The sequence below is a fragment of the Lactuca saligna genome, chromosome 5 (assembly GCF_052625555.1).
Source record: "Lactuca saligna cultivar CGN05327 chromosome 5, ASM5262555v1, whole genome shotgun sequence".
NCBI classification, from domain to species: Eukaryota; Viridiplantae; Streptophyta; class Magnoliopsida; order Asterales; family Asteraceae; genus Lactuca; species Lactuca saligna.
The window spans coordinates 241,536,163-241,546,735 of NC_136421.1; the positions used below are offsets into that span (position 1 = coordinate 241,536,163).

General features: G+C 29.0%; 1 pseudogene; it reads left to right on the forward strand.

Annotated features, from left to right (window-relative positions):
- The first annotated feature begins 6,618 nt into the window (after positions 1–6,618).
- LOC145047137 (nuclear transcription factor Y subunit B-3 pseudogene) lies at positions 6,619–7,628 on the forward strand (annotated as a pseudogene).
- Positions 7,629–10,573: the final 2,945 nt, after the last annotated feature.

The window sequence follows — 10,573 nt, forward strand, 5'->3', positions numbered from 1 at the left end:
AGCACCAACAAACACTTTTTATGGCTCAAAACTTTCAAGAACTCACTAGGGTTTTGAATCCTATACAAGGAAGGGTGGAGGCTATCTAAACATGACCAAATGAGGCAATCATAAGGCTTAAATAGGGTGCAATACCCTAGAAATTAAGGTTTCATAATCCACATGTACGCCATGCGTACTCCACTTACACCCAGTGGACATGGACTGAATACGCGACCCTAAATATACTAGTACGCCCAGCGTATAAGGAGTATGCCCAGCGTACTCCAACTTTCCTGAAGTTGGGAATTCTGCCCCCTAGGGACCAAAATAGCAAAACATTAACACACCAAGGGTCTAAACTAAAAAGTACTTTGAATCGGATGTTACAACTCTCTTCCACTTAAATTAGATTTTGTCCTTGAAATCATTCCTTACCATCCCAGGCATGCCAGACAGCCTGAGCAAATCAACCATAACCCCGATGTGGACCGAGTAAGCAACCATGGGCATACAACAACCTTCTAAAGTCTAACAGAACCCAACCTTAGAAGGGCTCCCAAATCCCGACAATGAATGAATCCTTACTCAACTTAAATTAACCCCAGAAGAATAACCACTTCTACTTTACTCGAAATCTAAAATCTTGAACTTGTCTGACTCCGTGACAGACAACCCATACTGAACCACTGCTAATTCAATTCCACTTTGTCTTCCATTTGACTACCAAACTTATGAGTACTTGATGTTCCCATTGGAAAATAGAATCACAGGCCATTCGCTACTGTCGGAAAGTTTCCACTTGACAAAAGGGATTAGACAATCCTTCGAGTAAAAGACTCATCCTGAAGATAACGAATCCATGAACATATTGCACCACAAGAGGCATTATGAGAGTTAAACCTTCTAGTGCTGAACAAGTCACTAATTCCTTAACTTTCGAACCAAAACACTACTGTTATAATTTTGAAGTCCCATAACTTGCTAGACCTACAATGTAACGCCCGCAGATTCGGGCTAGTCAAATTAGAGACAATAACCGTCAAAAATGACTTTTTGATGGAAGATTATTTTGAAAGAATAATCTTAACCAAGTTATATTATATGCTATAAGGGTTCCATACATATAAATAACGCCAAAATCCGAATTATAACGAAGAAGTTATGGCCCGTCGAAATTTTATGACAAAACCAACACGACACAGCGTAACGTAAAAAGTGAATTTTTGATGTACTACTTTTTATCCTTCAAGATCTAAATTAAAGTGTTAGTATACTTCAAACCGAGAGTGTGCATAAAAAGAACGCCCAAATCTGACTTCGTATGAGGAAGTTATGATATTTCAAGATTTGGCATAATAATGTATAGCCCAAAATTTGAATTTTAGATCGATCCATTTTTGGCCAACGTAACCTAAATGAGACTTGAAGATCTCATTAATAGGAGCTCAACGATAAAAAGACAGACGAAAACGAAGTTCGTATGTAGAAGTTATAAATTTTACACGGTCATTTAACAATGTAATCTTCTCATACTGTTAAATTTAGAATCGGTCAAGAATTAACCGATGGAGTCAAATGGAAAGTTGTAGATCTTGTCTTTACCTACGTGTGGATATAAAGAATGTCAAAAACAAAGTTCGTATATGAAAGTTATGAGTTTTTAAAGATTGACTGTTTTACATGTGTCCGGCGCCACGGGTCAGCACCAGACTTCGCGTTGGCACCTACGCAAGGCTCACGACGGGAGCACCTGATGTGTGTAAAATGCACTAGTTTTAGTCCTACTTTTTAAATATAATTTAGACACACAAAAGGCAGTGTACCTATCAATTGGTGGTATAGTTAAGCAAGCAGGGTATCGAACACATGAGAACGACAATTAAACTAATTACTAAAATTATCTAAAACAAGTAATAAAAGGAAAAGGTTTTCTCTAATTTTGCAGTACTAGAAAATTAAACAATTAAATAAAACTCAAACTAAGCAACTAACAGCTAAAGCAAAGAAACAATCAACTAAATTCAATAATAAGAAGACTTTTGTTTAGGTTCGATTCATTTACTCTTATGGTTGATTTTATGGCAAGTGCAATGGATTAATTGTTATTGGCTACCGATTAATACGATTAGGTTCACGTTCGCTATTACTAATACTTAGAAAACAAATAAATTTTGTAGTGATCAAGTGCTTAAACTAATAAATTTCCTAGTTTATTGATTCTTGTTAAGTAAGACTTATAGTTAGCTAATCAAATTACCAATTTAATTAACCTCTTGTTGATGGTTCATCACACATGCTCACACATTAACTTACCTATTTTCTAGTTAACCCTAGTTTCATGTTCACTATTCCTAGGAACATAACAACGTTTTCACACAAATCATATGACATAAGCAATTAGGAGATGTTCATGCAGCTTAATATACTTGTTAATTAACAGAAAATATTTGTTGTTAAGACATAAGGTTTTTCAACAAGCTTAACAAAACAAAACTCACCAAATTCAATTAATCCAACCACAAAATCAAACCACAGTCATAAATTCATCTACCCTAAACAGAAGATATGAGTTTTAGCTCATGATTAAGTTAGCGATTTTTCAAATTGTTAATAAATAATGAGCAGTGCTATGTGTATATGTCTTATGTGTAAGTATTTGAATTACAAACATGTGTTTTGCACTTTTTCATTATTTTATTCATGTGGTTTTATTGGGAAAATAGCAAATATAATGTGATAAAGCAAAAAAGTCATATTAATTTATACTAAATAAGATATTGTAATTAATACTTTTGAAATTTGATATTGGCAACCAATGTAAATATTTATAGTGAATTTGTTGGATTTGAACATAAATATTTCTACCTTAAATAAATTTATATACAAAGTGAGAAATTTTTTTATCTTAAACTATTTATAAACAATTTTACAAATAGACAACTTCTTTTAAATTGTTAAGTATTAATATTCTGAATGAAAACAATAATAAGAAATGTCAAATGATCTTATACAAAATGAGAACATACAAGCATATATTCATGATTTCAATGTTAAAACATTACCATCACCACCACTTTCACCTTTAAAAAATTTATTTAATATTTATTTAAGTGTATTTATATGTATTATTAAAAATATTAATAATAATGAATTTAAAAATTATTACACTTGTTTATATTTTTAATATAATAATAATAATAATAATAATAATAATAAAGTTTTTGTTTCCAGGAAAATCCTAATATTTTTTTTGCGGAGAAGTCCTAATATTTTGGTTCAGTTTATAAAATAGTCTCAAATTAATTTGTTACCGGTTCCAACCGGTCAAAAAAGGTAAAAATGCAAGTTTTTGCCGGTTTATAGGACTTTTTCGTAAACAAAAATTAATTTAGGACTAAAATGTAAACCGGATCAAAATTTTAGGACTTTATTGGAGATTTCCCATAGAATAGTATATTAAGATTTTCAATTTTTAAGAATGTGATAACAAAAATTTAACTTTTATCAAAAAAATTGTTAATCTTAGAAAGTTCATTCAATCAAAAAATGTTGTTATTTCGTTTGAAGAATGATATGATCTGATATCCTCGTAGAATATATCAGTTCTAACAAAATGTCATTCTGACAGAATAAATTCGTTTATTATAAAAAATACGTTAGAACTAATATTGAATTATTTTTAAAAAAAAATCAAAATTTAAAAAGTAAGAGAATTAATTATCCTTAAATTTTCGAAAATTTCTTTTTTTTTAAATATAGTTTATTGTCCAAAATCCTTATACTGAAATTTGTATGATTAAATTGATTATTTTTAATTAATTAATAAATATTAAACCGTTACTTAAATTATCTAAAATGATTGGCTAATAATCAATATCACAGAGAGACAATATTTAATAGAAACAAATTAACCTAAGCATATATATATATATATATATATATATATATATATATATATATATATATATATATATATATATATATATATATATATATATATATATATGGGTAAAGTGAATATACCTAATAACCTTATATAATCTTAGGTACCTAACTCCATAATACTACATCGATTTGTATCATATTTACGTTGTAATTGCCTAAGGTTCTTAAACTTCAAACCCATAACTTTATTACTTCCAAAATCTTTGGATTTTCACCAACATCTTTCTTTTACATCACGTCTTTCTATTGAATACCGCCTGATGGGCTTCATATCCTACCGCTACAAATGAAATGATGTAGGAGAAATATAACGATCAATTTCCAAATTTTTTCGAAGTAAATCAAGTTTAGGGATGAAGTTTAAGAACCTTGGATGATTGCAATGAAAATTTAATGCAAAATGACCTAGTTTGATGAGGTTGGGTACCTAAGCTTATATAAGGTTGTTAGGTATATTCACTTTACCCTATATGGGTATATATATATATATATATATATATATATATATATATATATATATATATATATATATATATATATTAACAAGTTAAATTACAAAATAAGATTATAGTTTATTTTTAAACAATAAAATAAAATACATCAGAATAAAATAAGTATTTTTATTTTAAAAGTTAATAACTGGTTAACATGTGTTAACTATAAAATCCAAATTAAAGCAGCCAAAACTGAATTTGTGCGACTTTGGTTGTGAGGAGATCGATTATTTCTGTGTTAACTTTTTTTTGGTTCTGTAATTCGGATTTCGTTAGTCTAGAACCTTTGAAATCATCAATAAAAATTGTTTAAATAATATTATATTTATGTAATCAAATGAATGGTTTATTTTAAAATACATCTACAATTTAGATAATCAAAATTATTGTTTAATTATAAATATTTAACATACTTTTTTTAATTATTAATTTGCAGTATTGTTTTCCGAATCCGTTAAAAATATTTTTTTATGTGTAATTTACACAAAATTAAAAGAATCTTAAAAGGGAAGGGTAGAATATATAATTAAAGCACCGGATACCCGTTAAAACACTTAGAAAATGGACCCTTGTGTTATTATCACGTCCCCTATATCTTCCTCCAATACCAAAAAGGTCGCCAAAATTCCCATTAAATGGAGGTCCACATGCGATGCAATTTCCACTCTTTCAATAATTGCAATTCAACCCATTAAATATATTCAGAGAATAATGTATACAGATGTGAATACACACTTATAACATGAAATTAAAATTATTTTAAGACGAACGTCTCAACAAAATACTGTCTATTTTCTTTTTTTTATTTAAAAAAAAAAAACGTCTAACTTAAAGCAAAGAGAAGAAGTTTTTGTTGAATTTTATGATATGATTTTCCCATCAATCTAAAAATAATCAATCAATATCAAATCTAAATCCATACAAACCTTAAACTAGTTAGAAGATTGGTAGAATGTCTAGATACGACAATGACCAATAAATTGCCAAAATTAGGCATAACTTTAATTGAAAAACGATAAAAAAAAAAAAAAAAAGACATTCGTGTAGTACGAAGCACATGAAATTAGATACATCCATTACCAAATTGAAAACCAACCTTCAAGTACACATTACATTTAATCAAAGCACATTTTAGTCTTTTTATATATGTAATGACAAAATCGTATGCATCTTGATATAACAAACGAATATTAACATGCTTGTGTTTTTCACAAAAATTTTAAGAAGTTTTTGCTTTCAAATTTTAAGAAAAAGCTTTAAAAAGAAAAGTTTTGTTTGATAATTTTCTATTTTTATTTTAAACAAAAAACTTTAAATCTAAAAACTGTTTTAAGAAGTTTTTTTTGAGGTTTTTGTTATATTAATTATAATTAATTTTATATATATATATATATATATATATATATATATATATATATATATATATATATAAATCTGTTAGCTATTTTTTTCAAATATTTGATAAATAAAAATTACAGTTTCCTATTTCAAACTAAAGGTTTTCTAACTTCTAATTAATTTTATCAATCATGTCCACAAACAAGTTTTAATTTATGGCTGTGTTTGGCACGCCACAACTAGCTGAAAAAGCTAGTTTATTTTTCGAGTTTTTTTAAGTTGTCATGTTTGACAAGCCAAAAAATAACTTATAAGCTAGCTTTTTAAAAAGCTATTTAGACTAGTTTTTGAGAAAAATTTTAAAAAATTTCCAAATATACCTATTAATTAATTATAAAATCACATTCTTTTAAATATTTTTTATGTCATTTCATATTTTTCAGCTAATTCTATCAAACGTTATTTTTTATCACTTAGTTTTATTTTTAAAAATTAGCTTTTTAGGTAACCATTTGCTTTTCAATTAATACGCCGAACATAACCTATATTTATTGATATTACACACCTACTGTAACTAAATTATTTTATCAAGTTATGTTTTATATTTTTATTATTTTTGTTTTTGTTTTTATAGAAAGGGAAATAAATTGTCTCGTGGAACTTTTATCCAACTTGCATCGATTTTTAGCAAAAAGTCAAATAAAAAATCATGCCTCGTCAAGTCGTCATCCAGCCGTCTAAATTGTTTCCACCCTACATCTACATCCGTCGTCTATAACCCATGCCACGTAAGCAGTTTCTTATCAATAAACAAACGGCTATTATTTATCCACGTGTCGCCGTTGATGCGTTATTACACCCTCGATCCAACGGACCGCGGTACTCGTTTCCGCAGCTCTCAAATTCTCCACCACTTTCGCCTGCACCCCCAACATCCCCGGAGCTCCGGCAGTCTCTGTCTCTTCTAGAGCCGGAGATCTACTTCGCGCCAAATTAATTCGAATAATTCAACGGCTATGGCGGACTCGGATAACGAATCTGGAGGACACAACGCAGGCGGCGATTTGTCGGCCAGAGAGCAAGACAGGTTTCTTCCGATTGCTAACGTGAGTCGGATCATGAAGAAGGCGTTGCCGGCGAACGCAAAGATCTCTAAGGATGCGAAGGAAACGGTGCAGGAGTGCGTGTCGGAGTTCATCAGCTTTATAACCGGCGAGGCTTCGGATAAGTGCCAGAGGGAGAAGAGGAAGACGATCAACGGCGACGATTTGCTATGGGCGATGACGACGTTAGGGTTTGAGGAGTACGTTGAGCCTCTGAAGGTGTACTTAGCGAAGTACAGGGAATTGGAAGGGGAGAAGACGACGATGGGAAGGCCAGGGGAGAAGGACGGTTCATCTGGAGGAGGTGTTGATGCTGCTGTAGGCGGCGGAGGTAGTGGCGGAGGAGTTAATTCCGGTGGATATAACGGGATGTACGGAGGGACAGGGTATCATCAAATGTACAATTCGGGTCAGTATCAACAAACGGGTATGGGTATGGGTATGGGTATGGGCGTTGGAGTGGGTAGTCCAACGGGCAGCCTGGGCAGATCGGGCAGCATTGGTAGGGGCGGTGGCGCTTCGTCTTTGAAGCCAGGTAGGTAAAGTGGGTTAGTTATGAAAAATTAAATTAAATAAAAAGCAAAAGAAAATTAAAAAGAATGCGAAAAAGAAAAAAAATAATTTCCCACTTTTTTTTTACTACTTTTTGCTAATTGGGTTATTTTTCTGATTAATTATTGACATGTGAATTTATAAGCTTGTTACTAGGTTTTGTAATTTTCATTTGTAATATTAAATTCAGTTTACGACTGTTTTTTATTTTAAATTTGAATATAGATTGGAAATCTAGAAATTGTTGTATCTAACTATGTATTGTGTAGCAATAAAAGATAATTGTATTTATTGTAAACTATAGACGACAATGCATTTGATTTATAAATTTTATTTTTAATCTTTTTAACACTTTTTAGACATGAAATCATAGTGTAACATTTTAATTTTTTTAACAGACCTTGTAATTTTGGAAACTATAAATGCAATAAATGGTATGGTCAATTATTTTGTAAATTGCTATAACATGCTTTCTCTTAATGAAAGAAAAAAGCAAAAGAATAATACAATCCATGAATACATGTGGGTAAAAAAATCTAAAAAATATACGATTTGTATGGTATGGTCAATTATTTTATACATTCAATGTTTTACCCCACTCATTCACAAACATGTCTCACTACGTTAAGCTTTTAGGATCTTGATCGTACAAATTATTAACTTTTGTACACATGTAGTTTGGACAAATTATGTTTCCCAACAACTTGAACAATCTAATATAAACACTATTTTCACATTTGTCCCTATTAGTAAAACAAAGACATAATCATACAACCAATTTTGAATATTCAAATTGAATTGCAACTTATAGAAATAAATAACAATACATATAACACAAAATCTTGAATCATACCAAATTTGAAGATTATTCACCCTTTAATACATTTCTAACTAATAAAAGTTCAATTTTTTAGCAAGTGATCATTCAAACAAAAAATAAAATAAAATAAAATAAAAAACAACAAAACTATAAAGAAACTATAAATACCTATATACCCATAAACTATAAGTTGAAATTAAACTAAACTTTACAAAGAATTCACCCGCATTAGCTTATGGTGGCTTTCTCACATTGCATCGGTATACTCGACAACTTTCATTCTTTTTCGAAACTAACCTAACTTGAAAAACCTTAAAGATAAGAGAATAAAAATTAAATGATTATCATATTTCATTTACCGTCAAATTCAAACCCGGAGATGAGATAATAGAGTCATAGAGATCGAGAAATCAATTTCAGTTGACAATTGAACTTTAGAACGTCATATTTCAAAAATCAGTATTTAAATTTTGTAGAGCTTTAGAATGAGAAATCAGAACTCGGGCTAGAAATGGATTAGCAGATCAATTGGCAAATTGGACAATTAGAAATCAAAAAAAAAAAAAAAAAGTAAGAGGGACATAATCGCAATCCCATTGGGGGTTCAATTTGGTTTGACCGATCCTGTCAATCGTTTGAGAAATTGTCGTCACTGATGTATTAGTTTTTAACGCTTCAATTCTCTGTGAAACGATTGACATTAAATTTGAGTTCTCAAACTAGTTGGATTGTAAAAGGTCGCCCTCATTGCCTTGATCTGATTTTTTGAACTCATGTCTTAATATTTACTTAAGTTATCTAAGATTATTTACAGAGAAATTAAATATCCTTTTATTTTTTGTTTCTACAAATCTTCTTATCCATTTAAATGATATTTAAGTATATTAAAATGATATATATCATCATTTAATAAGGTATCATGATTTGTAGGAATAAATTTAGGAGGATATTTAATTTTCTTATTTACAAAACCAATCATATAATTTTGAAAATAAAAAATAATTATGAATTCTGAAAAATTATAGTTTTTTTAAATAAATTCTAACAAAAAAAAAATTAAAAATAATAATAATAATTGGAACTTGTTAGTTTTTTTCTTTTCCAGTAAATTCGAAAATCTATATGTAGTTTGAAATTTTCAAAACTCATTTATATTTGTTTTTGCATTGATTTTCAAATTTGTCTACGATTTTCTAATTTGTTCTTGAGTTTCAAACTATCTACCTGTGTTAGAAATATATTAAAATGATACCATAATGAGTAAAAAAGAGAGAAACAATCGATCTTCGGTTTAAAAAAAAATGATGATTGGAAAGAATATGATTGAGAAAAAATTTCGAAGAAAATAAGATTTTTTTTTCGAAAATAAGAAAATCTCGATTTTTAAAATCATGGTTAGTAATTGAAGTTCTATTTTAAATGGTCATTATTTAATTACTAAGATATAATTTCTTAGAGAATAAGGTAGTGTTTGTTTTTTGTCTGCAGATCTGCGAGATGTCTTCTGTCTGCGCCGCGCAGACCACGCGCAGACATTAGTCTTCGCAGACTGTTTGTTTTTTTGAAGACTGCAGACCTAAAAATGTCTGCGCGCCCTCTTCTTGGCGCAGATGTGGACCAGAGTCTTCTAACATCTTCAGACATCTTCTAGCTTAAAAAAACATATATATCTTTATTTTTTTTAAGTTTTTTTTTTTTAATTTATATTTTTTCCAACTTTATTAATGATAAACAATATGAAAAAAAAATTACAAAACTTAAAAAAAAAACATTTGACGATACAAACATGATATTTTTAACAAATTTATAAATAAAAATTTATTATAATAATAGTCGTTGAAGTTGTTTATATAAATATGAAAAAAAAAAAAATCATAATATATTCTTATATTTTTTTGCCAAAATTTTGTAAAACTTTATTTAATAGAGTATCATCAATTTCTCGAGAAAATATTTATCGTACGTTTTTAATAGATTTATTTGAAAAAATCGAAGTTTATTTCCATCTATTTATGTATCAAATTCTTTGATCACTAATTATAATGTTTAGTTATAACTTTACAATCAAAGTTGTTGGTTTTTATCAAATATGTATATGAATTAATACCATTTTTATTTTTATTTTTTATATAATAATACATAAAAGTTGATCTAGATTCGTTATATATTTATAAGAAAGTCGTAAAAATATATAAAAAATTCGCTTTGAAGTTTTAAAAAATCAGTTTATTTAGATTTCAGTTTATTTTAATAGCCCGTGGATGTTAAAAAAACAAACAATCTTCTTTTTTCAGACTGCAGACGTTTGATCCACCTCTTCTACTGCAAAGGTCTACAGA